Source organism: Chlorocebus sabaeus, chromosome 20 (genome assembly GCF_047675955.1).
Source record: "Chlorocebus sabaeus isolate Y175 chromosome 20, mChlSab1.0.hap1, whole genome shotgun sequence".
Lineage (NCBI taxonomy): Eukaryota > Metazoa > Chordata > Mammalia > Primates > Cercopithecidae > Chlorocebus > Chlorocebus sabaeus.
The window spans coordinates 131,613,347-131,620,477 of NC_132923.1; positions in this window are offsets into that span (position 1 = coordinate 131,613,347).

Below are 7,131 nucleotides of genomic sequence, written 5' to 3' on the forward strand. Positions count from 1 at the left end.
ACACTCCCAGCTTGGGGAATACATGGAATCTGCACCCTTCTTTGTGTTTGCATAAGTCTCTGCATGGGTGAGTGCCTCTGCACAAGGAGCCTGGAGTCGAGCATTCAGGGGTCTGTTTTCCCTTCACAAACTGCGGCTGATGGGGGCCAGTGAGTCTGAATGCACAGAAGCAGTGGCTCTGCATCTAGAAGAAAGATAGAATGGGTATTCAACATGCTGCATGCTGGCTGGCTCACCACACCTGGAAAGGTGGCCCTGGTATTGAGGGTGCCTTTTTCTTTTCTTTTTTTTGATGGAGTCTTGCTCTGTCGCCCAGGGTGGAGTGCAGTGGCATGATCTCAGCTCACTGCAACCTCCGCCTCCCGGGTTCAAGCAATTCTCCTGCCTCAGCCTTCCGAGTAGCTGGGATTACAGGTGCACGCCACCATGCCTGGCTAATTTTTGTATTTTTTTTTTAGTAGAGACGGGGTTTCATCATGTTGGCCAGGCTGGTCTCAAACTCCTGGCCTTGTGATCCACCCACCTCATGAAGTTGCTTTGATTCCAGCAAGTCTACCTGGGTCAGGGGAATCCAGCCAGAGTGCACAGGAGCTACCAGCTAGGACTTACCTGGGTCAGGGGAATCCAGCCGGAGTGCACAGCAGCTACCAGCTAGGACTTACGCACAAGGTCACAGGCATAATCCACCCTAAACAAGAAACTTCCAGGCAGTAACCAAGGCATATGAGAAACCTAAGGGATGATCGCTGAAGTTTGTGTGTATTTGCTTGTGTTTGAATTTGGTGAACCCCCTAAAATGAAAGACGGGCTCTGCTTGTGTTATGTAGCTCGGTTCCAGCTCATCTCTCTTTGAATGCATTTTACAAACACACTGTAGTGACTTCCCATCAGCGCGGCTGCCATGTGCTCACTTGAGAGTTCCAGTGAGATGGTTTTTGTTTTTTATCATCCTGTAAGTTTGATTTGCTATATTCAGTATATGGACAGAAATCCATGCTGGTAGATTCAGATATGCTCCAATCGAATTGATGCACACTGCCAGGGCTGAGATTCGCAGTTATTGTGTGCTTTTTCTGGCCATTGGCCCCTGGTCACAATTTTCCAACACCTATATTTCATGTCAAGCTGGATATTGGCATGCCCATTAAGCTCTGTGCCAGTCCGGTCTCCTTGAAGAGGTTGTGGAAGGATTGGTTTTTATTTCCAATTCACACCCACACTTCTCAGCGTTGGGCTGAAAGGGACAGGCCCACGTTCTCAGGAAGGCATTTCAAGACAATTTCTCAAGAAAAATCTGCTCCTGCTTGGGATGTTCCTCCAGGCAAAATCATGGTAACAGCGATAACCGTCGTAGTCAAAATCACAGTAACAAACATTAAAAAGGACATTTGAAAACATGTCAGGGTGCTCAGACTCTAAGAATGATGTAGGATTCACTGTGATCATAGGGCTTTTTCCCCAGATAGCACTCATCACAGTATTGTGGTCGTTTATAGACGGTTCTAAACTGCCTGCTTAACAAATACATTTTATTCTGTCCCTCTGCTTTGGTTTTTTTGTCCATTCATTAAGAAAGCCAAAATCAGCAGCCAAATGACGTGTGGAAAAGTCCAAACAGGATCCAAAGTTCAGCCTGCCCTTGACAAATCTTAAATGTGATAATCCTGGTTGAATTGGGTACTGTATTTGTCCGTTTTTACGCTGCTGATAAAGACATACCCAAGACTGGGTAATTTAGAAAGAAAAGAGGTTTAATGGAATCATAGTCCTGCATGGCTAAGGAGGCCTCATAGTCAAGGCAGAAGGCAAGGAGGAGCAAAGTCATGTCTTACATGGATGGTAGCAGGCAAAGAGAGAGAACTTGTGCAGGGGAACTCCTATTTATAAAACCATCATATCTCATGAGACTTATTCACTATCATGAGAACAGCACAAGAAAGATCCACCCCCTAGGATTCAATTACCACCCACAGGGTCCCTTCCACAACACGCAGGAAGTGTGGGAGCTACAATTCAAGATGAGATTTGGGTGGAGACACAGTGTCATATCAGGCACTTACCAATTGTTGGTGCATGTGTGTTCACACACACACATGTTGTGCCCACACATATATGCATGCCCACAAGATGCATGCACACACACAGGATTGGAGTCCACTCCAGATAAATGGTGTTATGAAAGACCCAGAAACCCTGCTTGTGGAAGTTGAACCTGAGAAGCCAATTGCTGGAAGGAACCAGCTGGTTAGGGGGTCTCCTGATCTCTGCCCTTCAGAGCAGTGTGGGCTGACCTCTTTCAGGTATGCTGTGTTTGCAGGAGTGTCCATGCTGAGAGGAGAAAGTGCAGGTGATGAGAATTCCCCAGAGGAAGATTTTTTTTTAATCCATTATATTAATCAGTTTGCATTGCTATAAAGAAATATCTGACACTAAGGAATTTATAAAGAAAAGAGGTTTATTTGGCTTATGGTTCTGCAGACTCTATGCAAAGCATAGTGCCGGTATCTGCTCCTGGTGAGGACCTTGGGAAGCCATAATCATGGCAGAAAGCAAAGAGGGTGCCAGCATGTCACATGGCAAGAGAGGGAGCAAGAGAGAAAGGTGGACATGCCATGCTCTTTTTGGCAGGGAGGGGCTCACGGAGTCTCACTGTGTCACCCTGGCTGGAGCGCAATGGCATGATCTCAGCTCACTGCAACTTCCATCTCCCGGGTTCAAGCAATTCTCCTGCCTCAGTCCTCAGCCTCCTGGGTAGCTGGGATTACAGGCGTGTGCCACCACGCTCACCTAATATTTGTATTTTTAGTGGAGACAGGATTTCACCACGTTGGCCAGGGTGGTCTCAAACTCCTGACCTTGTGATCCACCTGCCTTGAGCTCCCAAAGTACTGGGATTAAAGGTGTGAGCCACTGCACCTGGCCAGCCAGGCTCCTTTAAACAGCCAGATCTCCTGTGAACTCATTACCACAGGGAAGGCACCAAACCATTCAGGAGGAATCTGCCCGCATGACCCAAATGCCTCCTACCAGGCCCCTTTGCCAACAATGGAGATCACATTTCAACACGAGATTTGGAGTTATCATCAAACATCCAAACTATATCATTTATATTCTTAGATGCTGCAGCCTGAAAAAGGCAAATTGGAGAGAAAAAACAGTTCATTTCAAATTAAGGAGAATTGGGAGAAGAACCCAGGAAGCCACTGGCATATAGGACATGACAAGATTTATCCCCTTTCCCCAAGTAACTTCACAAGATGTCTACAAATCAATCATACTGTGCTTCATAAATGCGTGAGTGCGTTTTCGACTTCTGATTTGTATTTTAACCACAGAAACTAATAACATAAAATTACGTTGTCAGCAAGAACGGAAGGAAGACTTCACTAATTCCGATCTATTTAGTAGATACTTTATGAAGATATACTCTCAAGAAGTCAATTAAACCCTTCCAGAAGATGGCAGATAATGATTTAAAAGCCACGAAAGTCTCTGAAAATACAACTTTTAGCACATCTAAATGGTTGGGAATTTTCTGACAATGTAATTGTCGTTTTATGAAAATGATTGCTCCCTATACGGAAATCAATTACAACCCTGCAACAAAGGCTTTTGCCTAAGGATCTCACACAAGGTGTTATTTGAGTCCTACAGAGTTCCCAGAGTGTCCAGCCACAAGTGAAATTGATATTACATGCAAGGAGGCTGAGATAGAGAGGGCATAGGCTTGTCCATGATGAAGCGTCCACAGGCAACACATCTCAGAGTGAACACCCCAAATGAAGAGGTATTCTTCTTCTTCTTCTTTTTTTTTTTTTTTTTTGATGGAGTCTTGCCCTGTCACCCAGGCTGGAATGCCGTGGCATGATCTCAGCTTACTGCAACCTCCACCTCCCAGGATCAAGTAATTCTCCTGCCAAGATTGTGCCACTGCACTCCAGACTGGGTGACAGAGCGAGACTCTGTCCAAAACAACAAAAACAAGAACAAAAACAAAAAAACTGTCAATCTACAATTCTGTACAGTGAAATTATCTTTTTTTTTCTTTTTTCTTTGAGATAGGGTCTCACTCTGTCACCCAGGCTGGAGTGCAATTGCATGATCTCAGCTCACTGCAACCTCCACCTCCTGGGTTCAAGCAATTCTGCTGCCTCAGCCTCCCAAGTAGCTGGGATTACAGGTGCACACCACCACACTTGGCTAATTTTTGTATTTTTAGTGGAGATGGGGTTTCACCATGTTGGCCAGGCTGGTCTCAAACTCCTGGCCTCAAGTGATCTGCCTGCCTCGGCCTCCCAAAGTGCTGGGATTATAGACATGAGCCTCTGCGCCCAGCCTGAAGAGGTATTCTCAAGCTAAGCAGAGCTCCTTTTCTCTCCCGCCTTATATTCAATTCAACAAACAGTAAGTAAGGACCTCACTGTGTGTTTGAGAGGTGGCAGAATGGAACGGCTCAGAGTGTAAGTTCTGGAGCCAAACTTTCCCTGTTCAAATCCCAGCCCTGCTGCTTAATAGCTCTTTGAGATTGGGAGGCATAAACAATCCCACCCCGCCTCAGTTTCTTCATCTGTCAAGTGGGTTAATAATATAATTTGAAGGGTTATGGGGAGAACTGAAACAAAATGCATTAATGACTAGTTCTGCTTCCATTCCAGATGTGGAAAACCAGAAAGAGTGAAATTCTTACCCCGACACAAAGACAAAGCTGGGAAAACTGTAGGATCACATCTCTTCCTGAACCCATCAGCAAACTGAGGACACAGAGAAACCAACTAGCATGAAATACAAGAGCAAACAGGCCCCCAGGGAGACAGGGGCCAAATGGACTGTGTTGTATGGACTGTGTCATCCCCCATCCCATGGCAGCATCTGGTGGAACACAGGGCTGTCACTCAAGTGGGCAGGAAGAGGTCAGCTGGAATTTCCGTGAACCACAGGAGGCCAACTGAGGGCCGACTGAGCACCACGAGCCCAAGGAGCTGCAACCACAGGGAGAGCTGCCGTCCACACACTCCATGGAGGGAGCTCCTGAGAAAGATGAGAGGGCAGGGCAGGAGACCAGAGAGAGCCCCCTGGCAGTGCAGGCCTGGAGCCAGTGGTCAGCCTGTGCTGTGGAAATTTGTGCTGTGGGCACAAAACCCACCTGCCTCCCCAGAGCTGTTCTCAGAGGCCTCACACCCCTGGGGGAAAAGCAGCAATACCTGCTGCTCCTCAGAGAAGGAAAAGACCTTTGATGCAGGGAAAGAATGGAGAAAGTCAGTAGAGTGAGGAACTAGTCCTGAACCCAGAATCCCATTCCAAGACTAACTGGGGTCTTCCTAGTCCTGGGGGGAAAGCAGGAAACTCCCCACATGAGACTTTCCACAACACAAGGCGGGGTCCAGCTGTCTGCCACAGAGAAGAGGGGCAGGAATGCTTGGAAAACCCCACCTAGAGGCACAGGCACGTGGGGCCTGCCTCGCCCTGAGTCTGTGCTGGGCCATAAAGCAGCTCCCTGCTTCCTGCAAGGATCCTAATAAGAGCAGGGTAACATGCAACAGCAGATACTGGCAGGCAAGGGCAGGGGCATGGAGGGACTCCCTCTACGGTATAGACATAGCAAGTTGTAAGCTGAGGATGGAGCCCAAACATTGAAAAGAACTCTCTGGCACCCCAGCCTGCAAGCTAATCATGAGGAACTTGAAGCCTGTGATGCATTAAGGGTAACCATAGGAATGACAAAACACAGACCCAAGTCGACTCAATCACCACCTCCCCACTAGCTGATAAGAATACAAGCCCATTCCTAGGCATGAAAACCACACACCTCAGTCTCCCCTGTTCTACTTAAGATGCTTGGCATTTCTTATGGACTGACTTGTGTTCCAGAAAAAGATGTTAAAATTCTAATGTGTAGTACCTATGTATATGACCTCACTTGAAAATAGAGTTTTTGCAGAGAGGTAATCAAGTTAAAATAAGGTCACTAGTGGGGGCCCTAATTTGATTTGACCATATCCTTATAAAAAGGGGAAAATTTGGACGTAGAGATAGATTCATAGAGAGATGATATAAAGACATAGAGAGAATGTCATCTACAAGCCAAGGAACATCTGGGGCTATCAGAAATTGGGAGTGAGGCCTGGAACACATTCTCCTCCACAGCCCTCAGAAAGAACCAACTCTTTTGACACCTTTGCTGGGGACTTCTGGCCTCTAGGACTGTGAGACAACAAATTTGTGTTGTTAAAATGCTCTAGTTTGTGGTACTTTGCTATGCCAGCCCCAAGAAACTAATGGAATATTCAACCCCAAATCATGAGACACATGAAAAACAAACAAACAAAGACAATCCTTTGTCAAGAGAAAAATCAGGTAACAGAACAAGACTAGGAGATGAACCAGACATTGACACTATCAGACAGAGACTTTAAAATGACTATAGTCAATTATTAAAGGGTTTGTCCCCAACCTTTTTGACACCAGGGACTGGTTTTGTGGAAGACAATTTTTCCGTGAACCAGGGAGGGGAGTGGTTTCAGGATGAAACTATTCCACCTAAGATCATCAGGCATTAGTTAGATTCTAATAAGGAGGGTGCAACCCTTGCATGTGCAGTTCACAATAGGGTTCATGCTTCTGTGAGAATCTAATATCACTGCTGATTTGTCAGGAGGCAGAGCTCAGGTGGTAATGCTTGCTCACCTGCTGCTCACCTCCTGCGGTGCAGCCTGGTTCCTAACAGGCAACAGACCAGAATACTCCATGGCCTTGTTGGGGAGGGGAGGGGTGAGAACACTTGTGTTAAAGGACAAAGTAGAAAAGATGGACACCTTGTATGAATAAATGGAACTTGAGCAGGTAGATAGGAACAATAAAAGTCAAATGGAAATAAATGCTGGAATTAAAGAATTCCTCTAGGAGGCTCATTAGCAGACTTAATATAATTGAGGAAAAAATTAGAACTCAACAACAGATCAGTAGAAAATGGTCAAATGAAACATAAAGAAAAGTAAGAGTGAAAAAAAATCAGAACAGGGTGTTCAGGAGCTGTAGAAACGTATCACATGGTTTAATATATGTGCACCTGGAATCCCAAAAGTAGAAGAGAGAGAAAATGAAGAAGAAAAAACATTTGAAGAAATTAACCAA